Source organism: Canis aureus, chromosome X (assembly GCF_053574225.1).
Source record: "Canis aureus isolate CA01 chromosome X, VMU_Caureus_v.1.0, whole genome shotgun sequence".
NCBI lineage: Eukaryota > Metazoa > Chordata > Mammalia > Carnivora > Canidae > Canis > Canis aureus.
In genome coordinates this window covers 56,135,770-56,162,216 of record NC_135649.1, presented here as the reverse complement: position 1 = coordinate 56,162,216, position 26,447 = coordinate 56,135,770, and the positions used below count along the sequence as shown (strand labels likewise).

The 26,447-nt window shown below is 36.3% G+C and overlaps 1 protein-coding gene across 2 annotated transcripts in view; it reads left to right on the top strand.

Annotated features, from left to right (window-relative positions):
- Positions 1–26,447, top strand: part of KLHL4 (kelch like family member 4) — a 154,815-nt gene that overhangs the window by 116,455 nt on the left and 11,913 nt on the right. The window lies entirely within an intron of this gene.

Below are 26,447 nucleotides of genomic sequence, written 5' to 3'. Positions count from 1 at the left end.
TTTGTAAAATTGCACACTTACCCCCAGGCTCAAAATATTTTGAAGAGGTTCTTCTGTTGTGTTTTAGGTTCACCATAAGAAATATATTCTAAATGTTCTTTTATTGGTTGATAATCACCCTATAAAATAATGAGATAAAAGAGATTCTAGAATAAATAAATTTAATGCCAAATTATATCACTCAAACTATTCACCATCTTAAATCCATATGAGTTTACTATTTCAAAAATTATATTGGTCCCCCAAAGGATGAAGAGTATACAGAAAGAATTCCCCAAAAGAGATGATAATTATATTTTGAACAATAACTCTATTTTATTAAGCATTTAATTTTCCAAAGGCAACTTTTTTGAATGGAAGACACTCATTTACATAAAGTGTGATAAATTTGTTCAATAACACAGTCATATGATTTGTAGCTATAACACTCACATTCCCTTCAAGATAGAGTGTGTGTGTGCACATAATAGTTAAAAGATATTAACCTAAGGCCAAGTGACAAATTTATTATCAGTAAGGTTATTATAATTCAGAAAATGGAGATAAGTATGAGTTGATGTTCTTAAAAAAATTCATGATGGAAGTAGAATTCATACTTTGTACCTACACAATATAATGAAGGGAATTCCAGGTCTAAAAAAATTCACAACCAAAACCATGGATAGAAAGAAGAATGATTTGTAGATGAAAGCATACACTTCAGGTTGAAATGTGATTTGGGAGGACAATTCAAAACACAAATAAGTACCAGAACATTTACTAGCCTGAGTGTCAAAGTGGAAGCTTTTGGATTTTAACTTGTAGTTAAGGAACAATTAAATTTGAGGGGAGCGGAATATAACAAAGAAAACAGATTAGGGGAAATTGATCTAACAGTGATACAAAGCATAGAATTTAGGGAGAACAGACTAAAGGGGGGAATATGGATATTACATATTCTTCTAAGAAACATATTACAGGGGATCCCTGGGTGGCGCAGCGGTTTGGCACCTGCCTTTGGCCCAAGGCGTGATCCTGGAGACACGGGATCGAATCCCACCTTGGGCTCCCGGTGCATGGAGCCTGCTTCTCCCTCTGCCTATGTCTCTGCCTCTCTCTCTCTCTCTCTGTGTGACTATCATAAATAAATAAAAATTAGAGAATAAAAGGAAACATATTACAGGAAGGCAGGGCAAGATGGCGGAAGAGTAAGATCCCCGTCACCTGTCCCCACCAACTTACCTAGATAACTTTCAAATCATCCTGAAAACCTAGGAATTCAGCCAGAGATTTAAAGAGAGAACATCTGGAATGCTACAGGGAGAAGAGTTCGTGCTTCTATCAAGGTAGGAAGACGGAAAAAAAATGAAAAAGCATCCAAGGGGGAGGGCCCCCCCGCCCCAGGCAAGGAGCTGGGCTAAGGCCCCGCTGCGAGTGCCCCCAGAGAAGCAGGACTTTACCAATCTTCCTGGACAGAAAGGCACTCTCAGGGAACTCGGACAGGATCTCAAAAAGTGAAGTGGAGGCCCCAAGTTCCCGTGGTCACTAACAGAGGACCTGCGCCCAGGGGGACAGCGTGCCACACACCATGGGCTGAGCTCCATAAAGGGCTGGAGCGCGTGCCCTACAGGGCCCCGGGAGCGGCTCAGGCGGCAGCTCAGGTGGCAGCTCTGTGCGGAGGGGGCTGCGAGTCCCAGGAGCGCGATTCCAGCGGCATAGGCACCGGAGCACAAGGCGCCAGGGGACACAGCCGAGGATCCTGCGCTCTCCCTGGGACAGGCGGAGGCCCGGAGGGCACAAGACAGTGAATGCTCCTGCAACCAGGTGGCCCCGAGCTGTGCAGATCAGCGACCCCCAACCCCCGGACCATCCAGGCCTCTGCGGACTGAGAGACTATGGTAGTTACTGCTGGAGCTGCCTCCAGGGCTGAAGAGCTAGCCGCCGTCACTGTTGTTCCTCCTGGTGTCACCTTGTGCCTGGGACTGAGTGGGCCACCAGGGAGCAGGGGCCTCACAGGATAAACAGCTCCCACTGAACCCTGTACCTGGCAGGAGGTGGGGAAGCTCCCCCAGGTGGACATACCTGAGAATCAGCACAGCAGGCCCCTCCCCTAGAAGACCACCTGGAAGGACAGGGGAAGAGCAAGTTCTTGACCAAGCAGCACGGGAAAGCTCTAGGGGAAGTCCAGAGACTTACAGTATATAGAATCAGAGGATACCCCTCCTTGGTTTTGTTTTGTTTTGTTTTGTTTTGTTTCCCTCTCCTTTTTTTCTTCCATTTTCCTTCCTTTTTCCAGTACAATTTGTTTTTAGCCACTCTGCACTAAGCAAAATGACTAGAAGGTTGAAAAAAACCACACACAAAAAAAGATCTAGAAACAGTAATCTCTCCCACAGCATTACAGAATTTGGATTACAATTCAATGTCAGAAAGCCAATTCAGAAGCACAATTATAAAGCTACTGGTGGCTCTGGAGGAAAAAAAGCATAAAGGAATCAAGATCAATAGATGCAGAGAAAGCATTTGACAAATGCAGCATCCATTCCTGATCAAAACTCTTCAGAGTGTAGGGATAGAGGAAATGTTCCTCAGCCTCTTAAAAGCCATCTACGAAAAGCCCACAGCAAATATCATTCTCAGTGGGGAAACACTGGGAGCCTTTCCCCTAAGATCAGGAACATGACAGGGATGTCCACTCTCACCACTACTATTCAACATAGTACTAGAAGTGCTCACCTCAGTAATCAGGCAACAAGAAGAAATGAAAGGCATTCAAATTGGCAAAGAATAAGTCAAACTCTCCCTCTTTGCAGATGACATGATACTGTACATAGAAAACCCAAAAGACTCAACCCCGAGATGGCTAGAACTCATACAGCAATTTGGCAGGGTGGCAGGATACAAAATCAATGCCCCCAAATCAGTGGCATTTCTATACACTAACAATGAGACTGAAGAAAGAGAAATTAAGGAGTCAATCCCATTTACAATTGCACCCAAAAGCATAATATACCTAGGAATAAACCTAACCAAAGAGGTAAAGGATCTATACCCTAAAAACTATAGAACACGTCTGAAAGAAATTGAGGAGGACACAAAGAGATGGAAAAATATTGCAGCTCATGGATTGGCAGAATTAATATTGTGAAAATGTCAATGTTACCCAGGGCAATTTACACATTTAATGCAATCCCCATCAAGATACCATGGAGTTTCTTCAGAGAGTTGGAACAAATCATCTTAAGATTTGTGTGGAATTAGAAAAGACCCCGAATAGCCAGGGGAATATTTAAAAAAGAAAACTAAAGCATCACAAGGCAGGATTTCAGGTTGTACTACAAACCTGTGGTCATCAAGACAGTGTGGTACTGGCACAAAAACAGACACACAGATCAATGGAACAGAATAGAGAATCCAGAAGTGGACCCTCAACTTTATAGCCAACTGTTATTTGACAAAGTAGGAAAGAATATCCACTGGAAAAAAGACAGTCTCTTCAATAAATGGTGCTGGGAAAGTTGGCCAGTCACATGCAGAAGAATGAAACTAGATTACTCTCTTACACCATACACAAAGATAAACTCAAAATGGATGAAAGATCTAAATGTGAGACAAGAATCCATCAAAATCCTTGAGAACACAGGCAACACCCTTTTTGAACTTGGCCACAGCAACTTCTTGCAAGATACATCCATGAAGGCAAGGGAAACAAAAGCAAAAATGAATTATTGGGACTTCATTCAGATAAAAAGCTTCTGCACAGCAAAAGAAACAGTCAACAAAAGTAAAAGACAACCTACAGAATGGGAGAAGATATTTGCAAATGACACATCAGATAGAGGGCTAGTATCCAAGATCTATAAAGAACTTATGAAACTCAACAGCAAAAAACAAACAAACAAACAAAAAAAAAACAAATAAATCATGAAATGGGCAAAAGTCATGAACAGAAATCTCACAGAAGAAGACATAGACATGGCCAACAAGCACATGAGAAAATGCTCCGCATCACTGGCCATCAGGGAAATACAAATCAAAACCACAATGAGATATCACCTCACACCAGTGAGAATGGTGAAAATTAATAACACGGGAAACAACAAATGTTGGAGAGGATGTGGAGAAAGGGGAACCCTCTTTCACTCTTGGTGGGAATGTGAACTGGTGCAGCCACTCTGGAAAACTGTGTGGAGGTTCCTCAAAGAGTTAAAAATAGATCTGCCCTATGACCCAGCAATTGCACTGCTGGGGATTTACCCCAAAGATACAGATGCAGTGAATTGCCAGAATACCTGTACCCCAATGTTTATAGCAGCAATGTCCACAATAGCCAAACTGGAAGGAGCCTCAATGTCTATCAAAATATGAATCGATAAAGATGTAGTATATGTATACAATGGAATATTCCTCAGCCATTAGAAAAGACAAATACCCACCATTTCTTCAACATCGATGGAACTAGAGGGTATTATGCTAAGTGAAATAAGTCAGTCAGAGAAAGACAAACATTATATGGTCTCATTCATTTGGGGAATATAAAAATTAGTGAAAGGGAATAAAGGGGAAAGGAGAGAAAATGAGCGAAAATATCAGTGAGGGTGACAAAACATGAGAGACACCTAACTCTGGGAAATGAATAAGGGGTAGTGGAAGGGGAGGTGGGCGGGGGGTTTGGGTGACTGGATGATGGGCACCGAGGGGGGCACTTGGCGGGATGAGCACTGGGTGTTATTCTATATGTTTGCAAATTGAACTCCAATAAAAAAAATGTAAAAAAATAAACATATCACTGAATCAAATTGATAACACTAATACTCTGTTTCTTTATGGTAATAACTCATCTGTCAATTTTTATTATAAAGGTTAATCTTATAAAACCATATTAACATTTCAATTAATGAAGAAAAAATACAATATCCATTTTGATAAAAAAAAACTTCAAAAAGGAGTTTTGGAGGGAATATGCTTCAACATAATAAATGTCATATATATATGAAAAGCCAGCAGCCGACATCATGCTCAATGGGGAAAACTGAGTTTTTCCTCTAACAAGATGAGGATATCCACTCTCACCAATTTTATTCAACATATTATGAGAAATCTAAGCCACACCAATTGGACAACAAAAAACAAATAAAAGGTATCCAAATCAGCAAGGAAGAAGGAAACTTTCACTATTTGTAGATGACATGATACTATATATAAAAAATCCTAACGACGCCAGCAAAAAACTACTAGACGTGATAATTTAGTAAAATCTTGGGATACAAAATCAATGTACAGAAATCTGTTGTATTTCTACATACTAACAATGAGACAGCAGAAAGAGAAGAAAACAATTCCATTTACAACTTTACCAAAAACAATAAAGTATCTAGAATGAAACTTAACCAAAGTTCTGACTTGTTCTCTGAAAACACTATAACACTGATGAAAGAATTGAAAATGACACCAATAATGTAAATACATACCATGCTGAAAGATTGGAAGAAAAAAATTGTTATAATGTGTATACTACACATTTAATGCAATCCTTATCAAGATACCAACTACATTTTTCACAGAGCTAGAACAAACTGTCCAAAAATTCATATGGAACCAGAAAAGACCCCAAATAACCAAAGCAATCTTGAAAAAGAGAAGCAAAGCTGGAAGCATCACGACTCCAGTCTTCAAGTTATATCACAGAGCTGTAGTGATTTTTTAAAAAAGTATGTTACTGGTAGAAAAATAGACTCATAGATCAATACAACCATATAGAAAACTCAGAAATGAACCCCCAACTCTAAGGTCAACTAATCTTTGACAAAGCAGGAAAGAATATCCAATGGAAATAAGACAATCTCTTCAAAAATGGTTCTAGAAGAACTGGACAGCAACATACAAAAGAATGTAACTGGACCACCTTCTTACACCATACACAAAAATAAACTGAAAATGGATTAAAAGCCTAAATGTTAGGCATGAAACCATAAAAAAATTCTAGAAATGAACACAGGCAGTAATTTCTCTGACATCAGCCTTAGCAAAATTTTGGTAGATAAATCTCCTGAAGCAAGGGAAACAAAAGCAAAAATAAACGATTGGGACTACATCAAAATAAAAATCTTCTGCATAGCAAAGAAATTAATCAACAAAACTTCAAGGCAACCTACTGAAGAAAGAACATATTTGCAAACACCATATCCCACAAAAAGTTAGTATCTGGGACACCGGGGTCGCTTAGTGGTTGAGCGTATGCCTTTGGCTCAGATTGTGATCCTGGGGCCCTGGGATCAAGTCCCACATCGGGCTCCCTGCAGAGAGCCTGCTTCTCCCTCTGTCTATGCCTCTGCCTCTCTCCCTGTGTCTCTCATGAATAGATGAATAAAATCTTTTAAAAATATCTTTTAAAATGTTAGTATCCAAAATATATAAAGAACTCATACAACTCAACAGAAATAAAAAGCCCAAATAATCCAATTAAAAATTGGTAGAAGGCATGAACAGACAGTTCTGCAAAGAAAACATACAGATAAATAGACTGTTTTCAGAACAAAAACAAAAACATTTAGATGGCCAACAGATACAAGAAAAGATACTCAACATCACTCATTGTCTGGGAAATGCAAGTTAAAACTACAATGAGATATCATCTTACACCTATCTGAATGGCTAAAAGCAACAATGCATGAAAGTCTTGAAGAGGATGGGATGGAAAAGGAATCTCTTTGCACTGTCATTGGGAATACAAACTGGTGCCACTAGAGTGGAAGACAGTATGGAAGTTCCTCTAAAATTTATTTATTTATTTATTTATTTATTTATTTTCAATTTTTCATTTTTTTAAATTTATTTTTTTTAATTTTTTATTGGTGTTCAATTTACTAACATACAGAATAACCCCCAGTGCCCGTCACCCATTCACTCCCACCCCCCGCCCTCCTCCCCTTCTACCACCCCTAGTTCGTTTCCCAGAGTTAGCAGTCTTTATGTTCTGTCTCCCTTTCTGATATTTCCCACACATTTCTTCTCCCTTCCCTTATATTCCCTTTCACTATTATTTATATTCCCCAAATGAATGAGAACATATAATGTTTGTCCTTCTCCGACTGACTTACTTCACTCAGCATAATACCCTCCAGTTCCATCCACGTCGAAGCAAATGGTGGGTATTTGTCATTTCTAATAGCTGAGTAATATTCCATTGTATACATAAACCACATCTTCTTTATCCATTCATCTTTCATTGGACACCGAGGCTCCTTCCACAGTTTGGCTATCGTGGCCATTGCTGCTAGAAATTACCTTATGATCCAGTAATTGCAGTACTGGGTATTGACTCAAAATGATACCAAAAAATTGAAAGGAATAGATGTACATGCTTATTGTAATATTATTTACAGTAACCAAATTATTGAAGCAGTCTAAGTGTCCATCACCAGGTGAATAGATATATAATATGTAGTATATATGTGCACTACTAGCTATTTACCCACAGGATACAAAATACTGATTTGAAGGGACGCATACACCACAGTATTTATAGTAGCATTGCCAAATTATGGAAAAAGCTCAAGTGACCATTGTCAGATGATTGGATAAAGAAAATTTATAAATATATAATGGAATATTATGCAGCTATAAAGACAGATGATATCTGGCCATTTGCAACAACTTGGATGGAGTTAGAAAGTATTATGCTAAGTGAAATAAGTCAGAGAAAGACAAATACCATATAATTTCACTCACATGTGGAATTTAAGAAATAAAACAAAGAAGCAAACAGAAAGAGAGAGAGACCCAAAATCATACTCTTAACTATAGAGAACAAACTGATGATTACCAGAGGGTAGGTGGGTAGCGGAATGAGTGAATTAGGTGATGGGGACTAAAGAGTAAATTTTTCATGTTGGGCACTGAGTATATAGAGTGTATAGATGTATATAATGTATAGAGTTGTTGAATCACTATATTTTATATCTGAAACTAATATACCAGTGCATGTTAATTTTACTAGGATTAAAACAAAAAACTTACAAAGTTTAATACTAAGTGACTAGCTTCCTGATATTCAGTGTATATCTGAAATGCTTCTCCTGAGATTGGTTATTAAGTAATACGAACAAATTTTATTTTAACACTATGCAAAATATAAACATCTTCCTCAAATACTTAATGTATTATAGCCAAATATATGTGATCCTAGGATTATCCACACCAGTTTTCCCCATAATTAGCAATGTAATTATTGATCATCTTTTCATTATGCCAGGTTTTTTTAGCCAAAATATACATAACATAAAATTTATCATATAACCACTTTCAAATGTGAAATTCAGTGGCATTAAGTACATTCACATTGCTGTGAAAACATTACCGTCATTCATCTTCAGATCTTCTTTTGTCTCCTCAAACTGAAACTCTGTATTCATTAAAAAAAATCACATTCCTCACTCACTTCAGCCACTGGCAAATACCATTTATTTTATTTTATTTTCCTATGAATCTGTCATTTCTAGGTACTTGTGGAATCATAAAGTAGTTACCCTTTTGTGACTGGTATATTTTACTTAGACCATAATTTTTCACATAACTAATTGTGGAATCATAAAGTAGTTACCCTTTTGTGACTGGTATATTTTACTTAGACCATAATTTTTCAAAGTTCATCCATGTTAATACCATCTGTCAGAATTTCCTTTCCTTTTAAAGCTGAACAATTTACATTATATGTACACATCATGTTTAATTATTCATTCATTCATCAGTGAACAATTGAGTTGCTTCTACCTTTTGGCTACTGTGAATATTGCTGCTATGAACATATGTGTACAAATATGTGGTTGAAACTGCTTTCAATTCTTTTAGCTAAATACTAAGCAGCGAAATGATTAAATGTTAATGGTATTTTTAATTTTTTGAAGAGCATCCATACTGTTTCCCATAACAACTGCAATATTTTTAATTCCAATCAACAAAGTGAAAGTGTTCCAATTTCTGCAAATCATCACCAATGCTTGTTATTTTCTTTTTTGTTTTGTTTGTTTTCTTTGGTTTTGTTTTTAATAGTTATCCCAATGTATTTTAAGTGGTATCTCTTTGTGGATGTAATATGAGTTTCCCTAATAATTAGTCAAGTAATGAGATTGTATTTGTGCATGGGTGTGTGTGTGTGTATATATATATATATATATATATATACACACACACATATATATACATTATATATTATATGTAATATAATACATATAATACATTATATAATTTACACCAGAGTATATAGTATATATATAATCTCAATCTCCCATTATATAATTATGATTATTTTTTATAATCTCCCATTATGTAAATATGATTATATAATTATATAATCAATATATATAATAAATGACTTATATAATTCACACATACTTAGTCTCTCATTACTTGTCTTGACCAATAAAACTATATATATATTGTTTTATGTTTATGCTAGTACAACATTTTCATTTCTGTAACATTGTAGTAAGCATTATAATAAGTTTTGAAAACAGGAAGTGTCAGACCTCAAACCTTGTTCATCTTTTTCAAAATTATTTTGGCTATTCTGGGTCCCTGAGATTACATATGGATTTATAATAGATTTTTTATCACTGCAAAAAATGTTGTTGGTGTTTTGTTAGAGATTGCACTGAATCTGTAGATGAATTGGTTGATATTGCCATCCTAACAATATTGAGTCTTCTAATCCAGGAACATAAAGTATCTTTCTATTTATTGAAGTCTAGTTTCTTCATTCCACTGCAGATGCCTTTGATCTATTTTTCTTGCCTAATTGCTCTGACTTGAAGTTCTAGTACTATATTGTATAGAAGTAGTAAAATTGTCATCCTTAATATGTCCTTATCTTAAAGGAAAAATCTTCAGTTTTTCACCACTGAGTATGATGTTAGCCCTGTTTTTTTTCCATATAAGGCCATTATTAGGTTAATGTAGTTTCTTTTTTCCATTCCTTATTTTGTTAGTATTTTCATCATAAAAATATGATGGATTATGTCACATTTTTTTCTACATCAGTTGACATGCTCATGTGTTTTATTTTCTGCTTCATTCTGTCAGGGTTTCAATCGATTGGTTTTGATGAGATCCCCTTGTATTCCAGGAATAAATCCAACTTTACTATAGTCTTATCATTTTGATAATGCTGGTGAATTGTTTGCTAGTGTTATGTTGACATTTTTTGCATCAGTATTCATTAAGGATATTAGTCTGCAGTTTTCTTATTGTGTCTTTGGCTTTGATGTCAGTGTAATTTTTACCTTATAGAATAAGTTTAGAAGTATTTTTCAGTATTTTGAAGATGAGAGGGATTGGTGTTAACTAAATGTTAGGAAATAATTCACCAATAAAACCAGCTTTCCTTTGTTGGTTACTTTTGATTACTTTGTGAGAAGACTTGCTCTTCTTAAAATTACAGTTCTGTTCAGGTTTTCTGTTTCCTGATGGTTCAAGATTGGTAGGTTCGGTGTTTCTAATAATGTGTCCATTTAATCAAAGTTATGGAAATTGTTGATGTACAATTGTCTATAACACTCTCTTTAAATCCTCTTTTTTTTGCTGTAAAGTTGGTACTGATGCTCTTTTTTCGTTTGTTTTTGGATTAAGGAATTCATTACATGTGGAATTGTAGTTACTTGGGTATTTGATATTTTTTAAATTATTTTTTTGAGTGTTGTTGGCACACATTACATTGTTTTCAGGTATACAGCATGGTGATTAAACAAGTTTATATATCATGCTATGCTAACCACAAGTGTAGATCTCATTACTATTACAATACTAATGCTATTTAATATTATTGATTATATTCGTTATGCTGGTACTTTTATTCCCATGACAGTCAGTCCATAAGTGGATATATTTACAGATATGATTCTGCTTTTTGTTTATTCATTTTATTCTAGATTCCACATTTGAGTGAAATCATATCGTATTGGTCTTTCACAGTTTGACTTATTTCACTTAGTATAACACATAGTCTAAGTCCATCCTTGTTTTCACAAATGGCACAATCTTAGTCTGACCTTTCTTTCTTTCTTTCTTTCTTTCTTTCTTTCTTTCTTTCTTTCTTCCTTCCTTCCTTCCTTCCTTCCTTCCTTCCTTTCTTTCTTCTTTCTTTCTTTCTTTCCTTTCTTTCTTTCTTTCTTTCTTTCTTTCTTCTTTCTTTCTTTCTTTCTTTCTTTTTTCTCTTTCTTTCTTTTTCTTTCTTTCTTTCTTTCTTTCTTTCTTTCTTTCTTTCTCTTTCTTTCTTTCTTTCTTTCTTTCTTTCTTTCTTTCTCTTTCTTCTTTCTTTCTTTCTTTCTTTCTTTCTTTCTTTCTTTCTTTCTTTCTTTCTTTCTTTCTTTCTTTCTTTCTTTCTTTCTTTCTTTCTTCTTTCTTTCTCCACAATATTCATGTGTGTGTTTCTGTGTGTGTGTGTATCTTCTTTATCTTTTCATCTATTGGTGGACACTGAGGGTGCTTCCATATATGGGTATTATAAATAATTCAATAAACGTAGGGGTACATATATCTTTTTGAATTAAGATTTCAAATTTCTGGGGGACCTGGGTGGCTTAGTGGTTGAGCATCTGTCTTTGGCTCAGGTCATGATCCCAGAGTCTTGGGATCGAGTCCTGCATTTGGCTCCCTACAGGGTGCCTACTTCTCCCTCTGCCTGTGTCTCTCTCTGTGTGTGTGTGTCTCTCATGAATAAATAAACACAGTCTTAAAAAAACAAAGATTTCAAATATCTTTGTGTAATTCCACCCAGTACTGGAATTACTGAATCATATGATCTTGATATTTTTACTTGTTGAGGAACTCCCATACTGTTTTCTGCAGTGGCTGCATCAATTTACATTCACAACAATAGTGTATCAGGTTCCTTTTCCTCCACATCCTCATCTACAGTTACTACTTCTTGTCTTTATATTTTAGCTATTCTGACAGGTGTAAGGTGATACCTGATTATGTTTTATTTATTTTCATTTCCTTAATAATTACTGATGTTGAGCATCTTTGCAAGTCTCTATTGAATATCTGAATGTCTTTTTTGGAAAAGTGTCTATCCAGGTACTCCACCCATGTCTAAATCAGATTGCTTACCATTTGTATTGAGTTATATAAGTCATTGTTATATTTTGGGTATTAACCCCTTATCACTTACATCAATTGCAAATATCTTTTACTATTCAATAGTAGATTGTTTTTAGTTTTGTCGATGGTTTCCTTAGCTATGAAAAAGCTTTTTAACTTGATGTAGTCCCATAGTTCATTTTTGCCTTGGCATCTCTTGCCTTTGGAATCTTATCTAGAAAAATGTTGCTAAGGCTTATGTTCAAGAAATTATTTCTGTGTTCTTTTATAGGATTTTTATGGCTTCAGGTCTCACATTTAGGTCTTTAGTACTATTTGAGGTGTTTGTTTTGTTTTGTTTTGTATATGATTTTAGTAGGTGGTCAGTTACATTCATTTAAAATTGTCTATGCAAAAAAAGTACCTGCACAGTTTTCACACCATTTCTTAAATAGACTGTCTTTCCAGCATTGTACATTCATGCTTTCATTGTCATAGATTAATTGACCACATAATAATGGATTTATTTCTGATCTCTCTTTCTTGTTATATTGCTCCATGTGTCTATATCTGTGTCACTACTATACAGTCTTTATGACTATAGCTTTGCAGTATATCTTGAATATCAACTTTGATATCTGAATCAATCAGATATCAATATCTGAATAACAACTTTGTTATTCTTTCTCAAAATTGCTTTGGCTATTCAAGGTCTTTTGTGGTTCCATACAGATTTTATGATTGTTCATTCTAGTTCTGTAAAAATGATATTGGTGCTTTTACAGAGATTGCAAAGGCTTTGTATATCACTTTGGAGAATATGGGAATTTTAACAATATTAATTTTTCCAATCCATGAGCATGAAATATATTTCCATTTGTGGTGTAGTTTTCAACTTCTTTCATCAGTGTTTTATAGTTTTCAGAGTATAGTTTTTTCATCTCTTTGGTGAAGTTTATTCCTAGGTATTTTATTCTTTTTGGTGCAGTTGTAAATGGAGTTTTTTTTCTTAATTTCTTTTACTGCTACTTCATTATTAGTTTATGGAAATGCTACCAATTTGGGGTGTTAAATTTCTATCCTGCAACTTTACTGAATTCATTTATTACTGTTAGTATTTTTTGGTTGGATATCTAAAGTATCATGTGATCAGAAAATAGTGACAGTTTAGCTTCTTCTTTTTCCAATGTGGATTCCTCTAATTTCTTTTCCTTGTCTTATTGCTATAGCCAGGACTCCCTGTACTATGTTGAATAAAAATGGTGGAAATGGACATCTATATCTTATTCCTTACAATAGACGAAAAGCTCTAGGTTTTTCACCATTGAGTAAATGTTATCACCATTCAGTAAGATGTTAGCTCTGAGTTTTTCATAGAGTTTAGTACACTGAGGTATGGTCCCTCCAAATTAACTTTGTTGAAAGTTTTTTTGTCATGAGCAAAGGTTGAATCATATTACTTTTTCTGCATCAATTCAGATGATTTTCTTTTAAATTCCTATACAGATAACATTAATTATATTAGTTTCAGGTGTACAATATAGTGATTCAAAAATTTTATACCTTACTCAGCCCTCATCATGATAAGTGTACTTGTACTCCCCATCACTTATTTCACACACCATCTACACACACCCACTCTGTTGACCATCAGTTTGTTCTTAGTTTATAGTTAAAGGTATGTGTTTTGGGGGGGGGTTCTCTTTGATCATTTGTTTTGTTTCTTAAATTTCACATATGGATGAAATCCTATGATATTTGTCTTTCTCTTACTGACTTATGTCACTTAGCACTATATTCTCTACATCCATCTATGTATTGCAAATGACAAGATTTTTTGTTATGGCTGGAAATATCTATCTATCTTCTTTGTCCACTCTTCTATTGATGGACTCAGGCTTCTTCCATAATTTGGTTATTGAAAATAATGCTGCAATAAACATAGGGGGAATATGTATGTTTGAATTGGGTGGGGTTTTTTGGTATTCTTTGGGTAAATATTTAATAGTGGAATTTAATAGTAGCTCTATTATTTGTTTTCCATAGTAGCTGCACCAGTTTGCATCTCCACCACCAGTACACAGTTCTCCACATCCTTGCCAACACAGTTATTCCTTGTGTTTTTTATTTTAGCCATTCTTACAGGTGTGAGGTGATATCTCATTGTGGGTTCACATTTCTCTGAGCATGAGTGATGTTGAGCATCTTTTCATGAGTCTGTTGGACATCTGTATTTCTTCTTTGGAAAAATATCTATTCATGTCTTCTGCTCATTTTTTATTTGAAGTCATATCTAGAAAAATGTTGCTATAGCCCATGTCAAAGAAATCAATGCCTGTGTTCTCTTCTAGGAATTTTCTATTTTCAGGTCTCATATTTAGATCCTTAATCCATTTTGACCTTATTTTTATATATAAGGAAGTTGTCCAGTTTATTTTTTTTTTTTAGCACGTAGCTCTCAGTTTTCTCAACCATTTGTTGAAGGGCCTTTTTCCCATTCATATTCCTGCTTCCTTTATTGAAGATTAATTGACCACGTAATTGTGGTTTTATTTTTGGACTCTCTATTGTTCTATTGATCTATGTGTCCATTTTTGTGCCAATGCCATATTGTTTTTATTACCATAGCTTTGTAATATATCTTGAAGTCTGGGATCATGAAACCCCCAGATTAAGTTTTCTTTTTCAAGATTTCTTTGCCTATTTGTGTTCTATTTTGGTTTCTTACAAATTGAGGATTATTTGTTCAGTATTATGGATATGGAAGACAATATTTGATCCTCCAATCCATGAGCATGGAAAACATTTTCATTTGTTTGTGTTGCCCTTAATTTCTTTATTTTTTTTATAGTTTTCAGAATACAGGTCTTTTACAACTTTGAGTAAGTTTACTTCAAGTTATTTTATTGTTCTTGGTACAATTGTAAATAGGATTTTTTCTTAATTTCTTTTTTCCCTATTTCATTATTAATGTGTATAAATGGAATGGATTTGTATATATTTATTTTAAATCCTGAAACTATTGAATTCACTTTTCCATTCTAGCAGTTTTGTGGTGGAGTCTTCAGTGCTTTCTATATGTAGTATCAGGTCATTTGCAAATAGTGAAAACTTTACTTCTTCTTTACTAGTTTAATGTATTTTATTTTATTTTAGTCTGCTGTGGCCAGGACTTCCACTACTGTGTTAAATAAAAGTAGTGAGAGTGGACATCTTTGTCTTGTTCCTGATCTTAAGGGAAATGCTATCAGTTTTTCCTATTGAATAATGTTAGCTGTGAGTTTTTCATATATGGCCTTTATTATGTTAATAATGTATGTTCACTCTATTTACAAAATATTTGCAAACCAAATCTACAACATAATTTAAAAAAAAATCATTCACCATAATAAATTGGGACTTATTCCCAGGATGCAAATGTGGCTCAATATTCACTAATCAACTGATGTGATACATCACATCAACAAGAGAAATGAGAAAAAAAAACATGATTATTTCAATAGAAGCAGAAAAAGCTTCTGACAAATACAACATCCATTCATAATAAACACCCTTAACAAAGTAAATGTAAATGGAATTTTATAGGCTCCATCTTTATATCTTGTTAGTCTTTGTTTTAAAATCTATTTTGTCTAATATAAGTATTATTACCCCAGCTTTTTTTTAACATCAAATTGCATGATAAATTGTTCTCCATCCCTTCACTTACAATTTGCATTTGTCTTTGGGTCTGAAATCAATCTGTTTTAGGCAGCATATTGATGAGTCTTGCTTTTTTATCCATTTCATCACACTATGTCTTTAGAGTGTTTCATCCATTTACATTCAAAGTAATTACTGATAGGTTTATAGCTACTACATTTTGTTACTTGTTTTATGGTTGCTTTTGTAGTTCTTTGATGTTCTCTTTTATCATGGTTAGTTGGCTTTTTTAGTGCCATAGTTAGATTCTTTTCTCTTTATTTTTTCTAAAACCCTGGTTTCTGATTTGTGGTTGCCATTAGGTTTTTATATAACATCTTATGCATATACCAGTGTAGATTAAGTTGATTGTGGCTTAAATTTGAACCCATTCTTTACTCCTCTTCCCTCATGCTTTAATCTTTTCATTGATTTTTTTTATTTTACTGCTTTCATGTTTCCTACTATTTTTAGTACTACTTATGAACTTTCCATTCCACTCAAAGAGAGCCATGTAACATTTCTTGTAAGGCTGGTTTAGTGGCTATGAATTCCTTTAACTTTAATCTCCTGTTGCCTGACCCATTTTGGTTCTTCTAATCTACTATTTACTCCAATCACTATAGGTTTAATTTTATTTATTGAGTTTTTTCCTCTAATTGGTTCTTACTAATATTTTCTATCTCTTTTTTAAAGGTCCTGTTGATGTTCTCCACTCTTTTCTCAAGTTCATGAGTACCTTTAAGAACATTACTTTATATTGTATATCAGGCATATTACTTATCTCTGTTTCATTTAGCACCCTTGCTGTGATTTTGTCTGTTCTCTCATTTAAGACATATTCCTCTATCATCTCATTTTTTTTCTTTTTTATAGATTATATTTATTTATTCATGAGAGACACATAGACAGGGAGAGAAGCAGACTCCTCACAGGGAGCCCTATGGGGGACTGGATCCCTGGACCTTGGATCATGCCCCAAGCCAAAGGCAGATACTCAACTGCTGGGCTGCCCAGGCGTCCTTCATTGTTTTCCCTAACTCTGTGTGTCTATCTCTAACTGTTGGGAAAATCAGCTACATTTTCTCCTTGTAAAAGAAGTGGCCTTGTGGAAAGTTCCTGTAGTGCTATGCAGTGCAATGTCCTCTGTGAACCAGAACCTGGTTCTTCAAGGATGCCTCCTATGTGTATTGTTTGCACCCTGCTATTGTGGCTGAGCTATTTTTGCCTTCAGTCCAGGAATTTGCAATGGCTCTTTTGGCCTTTGGTGGGCAGGGTTTGGTCCCTGTGTTGTTAGCAGCTCCACCTGGATCCTCCTTGGGCTTGAGTCAGACCAGGAATTTGCCAGAAGTGAATTATCACTGAGCTACAAACCACGTTTCCTATGTTATGCTATGAGAAGCTTTCATTCGTGGATAGATTCTGCAGTCAGAGCAGATATCTGCCACCCGCTCACTGCTGAGCAGAGTTGAACTGGTGTATGTGGTGTTATATTCCCCTCCTCCTGGGGTAAGAGTCACCTTGGAGTGGTACTGGCCCCTATTATTGCTGTTTGCACACTGCCATGCTTGTAGCACTCCTTTGCATGGCCTCTGGCAAGTACATATTGGAGGTAGCAGGTCCTCAGGAGAACCTGAGTGTGGGATCCACAGTGTTAGAAAAGTTTGCACAGATCTGCTGTGGAAGGGGACCTGGAACCACTTTAGAAAGCTCTTGCAGCAGGGCAGGAGGCGACAGGTCCCCATGAGTATTTGGAGATGGGAAATGCTGTTGGCAAATTCGGTAGCCATTTTTGGCAGTGTGCTGGTTTGCACAGTTTCCATGTCTCTAGACTGGGTTCTAGGGCAGGGAAATGGCACCTGCTAGTTCCTTTGTTCCTCAGAAGTCTCCTAAGGATCCCTGTACCTCCAGCACATGCTCTGAGACTAGTAAAGAAATCTCCCTCCTGTATATCCCAGCTGTTTTTCAAACTACTTCTATGCTGTATCTCAGTAGAGCTTTCTTTAAGGTCAGGAACTCAGTTTCCTCTTGACCTCCTATTTCTCCCTTACCTAATCTTGTGAATTTTTAAAGTTCCAGGTGTTAAGACCTGCTGATTATAAAAACTCGTGAAATGTCACCCCTCTGGTTTTCAAAACCAAATATTATGGGGATTCATCTTCCCCATACAGGGTTCCTATGTCTGGGGTGCCTGGTGTGCGGGTGTTTTTTCCCCTCTCTATGTCTGTGGCAACTTTTCTTCCCATGGACAGTACCATGGGCCCCTTTATTTCCAAACCATCACTGTCCTTTCTAACCAGTTTGATGTGGCCTCTTCTCTTCATTTAACTGTGGAGATTGTGTGTTCTAGCAGTCTTTGGGTCATTTTCTGGGGGTTTTGGGGGTACTAGCTAGTTGTATCCATAGGACAAGGTGAGCATAGGGTCCTCCCACTATCCCATCTTCCCAGAAGTCCTCAATCACAAGATCTTTATCCTTTGCTTTTTTTAATGTGATGTATCATTTTGATTGATGTGTGAATATTAAACAATCTTGCATCTCTGGAATATATCCAATTTGATCATGGCGAATGATCCTTTTAACATATTGCTGAATGTTGTTTGCTAATATTCTATTGAGGATTTTGCATCTGTATTCCGGGTCATTGGCTTGTAGGATAAGGTGTTTTGTTTTTGTTTTGTTTTGTTTTGGTTTCTTTTATTTTTATTTTTTTGTGGTGCCTTTGTCTGATTTTGATATCATAATAGTATTGGCTTCATATAATATATTTGGAAGCATCCTTCCCCCTTATATTTTTCAGAATACTTTGAGGACTGTAGATATCAACTCTTTTAAATGTTTGGTTGAAGGACACCTGGGTGGCTTGGGGGTTGAGCATCTGCCTTTGGCTCAGGTCGTGATCCTGGAGTCCTGGGATCCAGTCTGGCAACAGGCTCCCTACTGGGAACCTGCTTCTCCCTCTGCCTAAGTCTCTGCCTCTCTCTCTCTCTCTCGTGCCTCCTATGAATAAACAAATAAAATATTTTTTAAAAAATAAATGTTTGGTAGAATTTACTAAGCTATCTGGTTCTGAATAGTTATTTCTTAATATTTTTTTGGTTACTGATTCAATTTTATTACTAACAATTGGACTGTTCAAATCTTATATACCTTCTCATTCTGTTTTAAAAGATTGTATGCTACTAGGAATTTATGCATTTCTTCTAGGTTGTCCAATTTGCTGACACATAATTTTTCATAGTATTTTCTCTTTTTTTAAAGGTTTTATTTGTTTATTCATGAGAGACACAGAGAGAGACAGACAGACAGACAGACACAGGCAGAGGGAGAAAGCAGGCTCGAGCATGCAGGGAACCTGACATGGGATTTGATCCCTTGTCTCCAGGATCACACACTAAGCTGAAGGCAGTGCTAAACCGCTAAGCCACCCAGGCTGCCCTAGTATTTTCATATATATATATATATATATATATATATATATATATATATATATATATATATATTTTATTTCTGTGGTGTCACATAACTTCTCTCTCATTTCTGATTTTATTTATTTGAGTCCTTTCTCTTTTTCTTTTGATGAATCTGGCTAAGGGTTTATCAACTCTGCTATTCTTTTCAAAGAACCAATTCTTGGTTTCATTCATTCTTTTCTTTTTTTTTTTTTCCCAGTCTCTATGTCATTTATGTCTGCTCTGATCTTTACTATTTTCCTTTTATTCAACTTGCAATTTTTTTGTTGTTATTGGTTTTTTTCTAGCTCATTTAGGTATAAGGTTATATTGTTTGAGGGTTTATTTTCTTATTCCTTGATGCAGGCCTGTATTGCTATATGTTTTCCTCTTTGAACTACTTTCACTACATCTGAAATATTTTAACACATTGTGTTTTTATTTTTATTTGTCCCCATTTATTTTTGCTTTATTTCTTCTTTGATTTCTTCCTTGATGCCCTGGTTGTGTCGTATCATGTTTTTAACCTCCATGCATTTGTGGGTTTGTTTGTTTTTTTACTTTTTTTTTCTTTTGAAACATTTCTAGTTTCATAATTTTGTGGTCAGAAAAGATTCATGGTATGAATTCAGTCTTCTGAAATTTATTGAGGCTTGTTTTGTGGCCTAGCATGTTATCTATTCAGGAGAAAATCCCAAGTATACTTGTAAACAATGTGTACTTTGTTGTTTTTGGATGGAATGTTCTGTGTATATCTGTTATGTTTATCTTGTCTAATGTATCATTGAAAGACACTGTTTCTTTATTGATTTCATGTCTGGATATTCTCTCCATTAATGCAAATTGGATGATAAGCTCCCTATTATTGTATTACCATGAATTTCTCTATGCCCCATAATATTTGCCTTATGTATTTAGGTGCTCCAGTGTTGGGTACATGGATATTTACAGTTGATTTTATTGATCCTCTTATCATTGATAGCTTTCTTTTTTTTCTTGTTACACTCTGTTTTACCATCTACTTTTTTGTGATAGTGTTGCTACCTCAGCTGTTTTTTTTTTCTCACTTCCACATGAATGGTAAATATTATTCCATCCCTTCACTTTAAATCTGAAACTAACTTTAGGTATGAAGTGAGTCTCTTATAGGCAGCAAAGAAGTGAATCTTTTAAAAAATTATTCTGCCATCCTATGGCTTTTGATAGGAGCATTTAGGACATTTATATTTAAAGAAAATATTAATAAGTATATATTTATGGGCATTTTGTTATTTGTTTTCTGGTTGTTTCTGTATTTCTTCTCTGGTTCTTCTTGTCTTGGTCTCTTTCTTTGTGAATGACAAAATTCTGTAGTGTTTTAATTGGCTTTCCTTTTATTTTTTAGAATATAGTATAGATTTTGGGTTACAATGAAGTTCTTATATAACATCCTAGGTATATAGCAATCTATATTAATTTGATGGCCTTTTAAGTTCAAACACATCCTTTAGGGAGAAAAAAAGAACTTTTTCCCCTCTTTCTTCTTCTTTTTTTAGTCCTTCATACATGTTTTATGTATATGTTGTCATCTTTTATCATCATCATCTTTTATTCATAATATTCTTACATTTAATTATGGCCATTTCTTTTCCATTTATAGAAGTCCCTTCATTTGTTGTAAGGCTGGTTTAGTATTGATGAACTCTTATTTCTGATTGTCTTTGAAAACTCTTTATCACTCTTTCAAATCTGAAAGATAAACTTGCTGAATAGGGTATCTGTAGTCACATTTTTTTTTTCTTTCAGCACTTTGCATACATCATGCCACTTACTTCCTGCTTGCAAAGTTTCTGCTGAAAAATCAGCTGATAGTCTTATAAGTTTTCCTTTGTATCTAACATTTTGCTTTCATCTTGCAGCTTTTAACTTTTTCTCTTCATTATTAACCTTTCACATTTTAATTATTGTCACTTTGTAGACTTCTTTAGGTTCATCTTGTTTGGAACTCCCTGTGCTTCATTTACCTAAATGTTTATTTCCTTCCCTCTATTAGGGAAGATTTCAGCTAATATTTCTTCATAGAAGTTTTATACTTCCTTTTCTGTCTATTCTTCTTCTGAAATCTTTATTTATTTATATATTTTAAAATATTTTATTTATTTATGCATGAATGACACAGAGAGAGAGGCAGAGACACAGTCAGAGGGAGAAGCAGGCTCTTCACAGGGTGCCTGATGTGGGATTAGATCCCTGATCCTGGGATCACACCCTGAGCCAAAGGCAGACACTTAAGCACTGAGCCACCCAGGCATCCCTGAAATCTTTATTTCTTTTTTTAAAAAGATGTTATTTATTTATTCTTGACAGACACAGAGACAGAGAGAGAGGCAGAGACACAGGCAGAGGGAGAAGCAGGCTCCACCCTGGGATCCCAACACCGGACTTGATCCCGGGACTCCAGGACCACGCCCTGGGCCAAAGGCAGGCGCCAAACCACTGAGTCACCCAGGGATCCCCTCTTTATTTCTTTTTTAAAGACACAATTATTCAGCCTGATCAATCAGACTATTACCTTTCGTGATGAACAGCATAGATGCAAAAAGAAACAAACAAAATAACTACGTTAAAACCCTTTGTTGAATCCTTTACACTTTCCACAGAACAGAAACAAAATAACCTGCTACAGAGTTAGTCACAAATACAGCTCTCGAGATTTTTTTGCCCATAAACATGAGTATTGTTTACAAATGTCTACTTTGTAGCAGCCAGGCCCTGACACCACACTGCTTGTCTGAGTTCACAAATCTGTTGTAACCTGGAGCTTCCCTGTCACTTCTCTGGCTCTCCTCTCCTGCTAAGCTTTGTTTCCTGGCAGTAATTAAAACCTTCTGCCACTGCCTTAGCTGCTGCTGTTGCTAGAACTTCCATAGCCACCTTGGTTTTGTGGTTTGGCAAAGTATTGGTCTCCACTACTATAGGGCCCAGAGCTTTTGCCTCCAAAATTTCTTCCTTTCAAGGGTCCAAAATTTGAGATTTGATTGTTGTAATTGCCAAAATCACATAGATTCTGCCACTTCCAAAGTTGCTTCCATTATTACCAAATCTATTACAACCATCTCCACTGCCACCATATCCACCACCACCTTTACTGCCACCAAAGCCATCTCTCCCACTGAAGTTATCTCCACAACTAAAGTTGCCATTCCCAACAGAACCCCCTCCATGACCACCATCGAAGTTTCCAGAGCCACTTCGACCTCTTTGGCTGGATGCAACACTATTCATCTTTTGTTTCGATAGGGTTTTCCTTACTTCACAGTTGTGGCCATTCACATTATGGTATGTTTGAATGACAATCTTGTCTACAGACTCATGATCATCAAATGTTACAAAAGCAAAGCCTTTCTTTCTGTCTGTGCCTTGGTCAGTTAGGATTGCAATCATTTCCATTTTCCCACTGTTCAAAATAATCTCTTAGATGATGTTTTTCAGTGTCTTCTGTAATGCCACCAACAGAAATCTTTTTCACAGTTAAGTGGGAACCAGGTCTTGAGAATCTTCTCTTGAGGACAACCCTCTTTGGTTCCACAACTCTTCCATCCACCTCATGTGGCCTTGCATTCATGGCTGCATTGACTTCCTCCACAGTGGCATATGTCACAAACTCAAAGCCTCTGAAACACTTGGGTTTTGAATCTCTCATTACCACACAGTCCATAAGCATTCCCCATTGCTCAAAATAGCTCCTCAGACTTGTCTCAGTTATTTCAAAGCTCAAACCTCCAAAGAAGAGCTTCCACAACTGTTCAGGTTCTTTGAGAGTCTCTGACCTAGGCATGATGATGGTGGGAAGGGAGATTTTAATGATGCTTATTCAGCGGTATCAGTAGGAAGAAAACCTGAAATCTTTATTATGTGAATATTTGTTTGCTTGATGTTGACCAGGGGATCCTTTAACTTATGCTTATTTTTGAAAATTGGTTTTTCTTTGTCATTGTTCAAGCTGAGAGCCTTCCATTATTCTGTCTCTTAATATAGTTATATGTTCTTTTGCATCTGCTAGTCTACTGCTGATTCCCTCTAATGCATTTTTATTTCAGTTATTATATTATTCAAATCTGGTTCTTTTTTATATTTTTCTATCTCTTTATTGAATATCTCACCGAATTCTTCCACTCTTCTCTCCAGACCAATGAGTTACTTTATGATCATTACTTTAAATTCTGTATAAGATATATCACTTATCTCCAGGTAATTTAATTCTTTCTCAAAAGTTTGTCTTGTTCTTTCTTTGGGAGAATATTGCTCTGTCTTCCCATTTTGCTTGCCTTTCTCCATTTGTTTCTATGGATTAGGTAGAACAGCTATCTCTCCTAAACTTGAAGGGATGAACTTGTTTATCATTATCCACTATGTAGATTGCGTGTGCATGGTGACTTTTGGTGATTGGCTGGGACTGTGTCTGGCATCAGCTGTGGGTACAGAGGGTTTCCACACAGCAAGTGCCCTTTTAGGACAAGTAAAGCTAAACTATATGCAGGCTGGGATGTCCCAGGGTTCTATGTGTTCGGGCACCCTGGAATTATGGCTTAATCTGGAATTTGTGCAAGGGTGGCCCAGGGCACTCTGTGCAGGGTGTACTTTGGCATAGCTCAGGTGGTGTATGGGAAAAGATCATCCTGACCTCTCTGCACAAAGGGTGCCCTGGCAGGGTAGTTAAAACTAAAGGGATGCAGTCTGAGGGTACCCTGGCTCTGTGCACAGAGGGAAACTGCAGGATAGCTGAAGCTGAAATGGTTGCAAAACAGGGTGTTTCAGGACTCTCCATAGAAACAGTCTACTGAAGGGGCACCTAGAGCCAAGGCAAGGGACATGCTGGAAGGTCCTGGTGACTCCATGCAGGGGGTACCATGGAAGGGCAGAGAAAGCTAAAATGAGTGCAGTGGCCCCTGGTCCTTCACACAAAATGTACCCTGAAAATACAACTGAAGGTGAATTGGGTGCAAACTGAGATGTCCCAGGGTACTCAGCACAGGGGCACTGTGCACCAGAGGTATCCTAGCAAGCCAACTGAATGAAGCTGAAGTGATATGGTCCTGGAGTTTTCCAGGTTGCTTTTCACCTTTGTCACATTGTCACAAAGGCTAGGGCTGAAGTTAGTACTAACCAGGGTATCCTGGTGTATACCACCATGTGGCCTCCTTAGTGGGACCATTGTTGCTGGTGTGAGCTATGGACCCAATGCTGCAGGCCAGTTACAATGCACAGACTGTGCATTGGTCTATGCTTTCAAGGTGAAGAGGGGAGCATAGATTATGTCTGTCAGCCCCTCCCACTCAGAGAGCATTTCAGCAGCTCCCCTAGCCATCTGGTGGAATTCTAGGGCTGGTTGATTTGTGTGCTAGTTGCTCTTCTTTTTTTTTTTTTTTTTTGTATATTTTTTTATTGGAGTTCGATTTGCCAACATGTAGTGTAACACCCAGTACTCATCCTGTCAAGTGCATCCCTCAGTGCCCATTACCTAGTTACCCCATCTCCCCGCCCACCTCCCCTTCCACTATAGTTGCTCTTTCTTTTTTTATAATCAATATGCCAAAGAGACATATTTTATTTTTTTAAAGATGTATTTATTTATTCATGAGATACACACAGAGAGAGAAAGGCAGAGGGAAAAGCAGGCTCCATGCAGGGACCCCAATGTAGGACTGGATCCCGGGTCTCCAGGATCAGGCCCTGGGCGGAAGGCGGCGCTAAACCACTGAGCCACCCGGGCCGCCCTATAGTTGCTCTTCTAAAACGAAGCTTTTAAAGAAAGAAAAGAAAAAAACATGTAAGGAAGGAAAGAGGGAAAAAAATTAAAAAAAAAGAAAGTTAGAAAAAAAAAACTTTGCCATTTATATGTTTATTTTTTTTCTTTGCACTGGCATGATCATTGTTCTTATGGGCTTCTGGACCCAGGGCTCACTAAGGCAGCAAACAAGTCCCTTGACTCAGAGAGCATCCCCAAGATCATCAGCCTTTGTAAACTGTGGTGTTTCTTTCTGTGCTCCAGACTGAGCAGGGAGCCTGATGTGGGCATCGGTCCCAGGACCCCAGGATCATGACCTGAGCTGAAGGCAGCTGCGGAACTGAGCCAGCCATCCAAGCGCCCCAATGTTCAAGTCTTCTATGTATTTATTTATCTTGTATCTGGTTATTCAATCCATTATGAAAAGTAAAGAATTGAATTCCCCTATTACTGTAGAACTATTTCTCCCTCTAATTCTGTCAATTTCCTTCATATATTTAGGAGATTTGGTGTTTGCTCCCTTTATGTTTATAATTTTTATATGTTCTTTTTGAATTGATCATTTATCATTATATAATGTGTTTCATGTCTCTTATAATAGCATTTGTCTTAAATTCTATTTTGTATAATATTAGTATATTCATCCTTGCTGTCTTTTGGTTACCATTTGCCTGGATTTTTTCCCCCATTCTTTCATATTTGACCTATGTGCTTCCTTAAATCTAAAATGAGTCTCTTGTAGACAGCATACAGTTGGATTGCTTTCTTTTTTTAAAATTCTCTACCAAGGTATGCCTTTTATTATTATTATTTTTATTTATTCAGAGAGAGAGAGAGGCAGAGACACAGGCAGAGGGAGAAACAGGCTCCATGCAGGGAGCCGGATGTGGGACTCGATCCCTGGTTTCCAGGATCACGCCCTGGACTGAAGGTGACACTAAACCACTGAGCCACCCAGGCTGCCTGGCAATAATATTTTAAATAGGCATTTACACATGCAAGTAGAAAAATATAAAACTTCTGGGATGCCTGGGTGGCTCAGTGGTTAAGTGCCTGCCTTCAGCTCACAGTGTGATCCTGGAGTCCTAGGATCAAGTCCCACATTGGGGTCCCTGCATGGAGCTTACTTCTCCCTCTGCCTATGTCTCTGCCTTTCTCTCTTTGTGTCTCTCATGAATAAATAAATAAAATATTTTAAAAATATATAAAATTTCACATTTTTGATATAGAAAGTTCATAGTGCAGACTAAAAAATTAAATATGTACAGTCATATCCTAATAATTAAATGTTTAACATTATTTATTGACATAATTACTTTTCCAAGTTTACTGGTTATTTCAAAATTCAGATAATTTTTTTTAAAAAATGGAAAAAAGAACAATTAACATGTACTAAAAATATGTAGCATACTAGTAAAAAGTATTGGTCTCAGAAACAGACAAATCTCAGTTAAAAATCCCAGTTTTTAAAATATTTTAAATTCAATTTG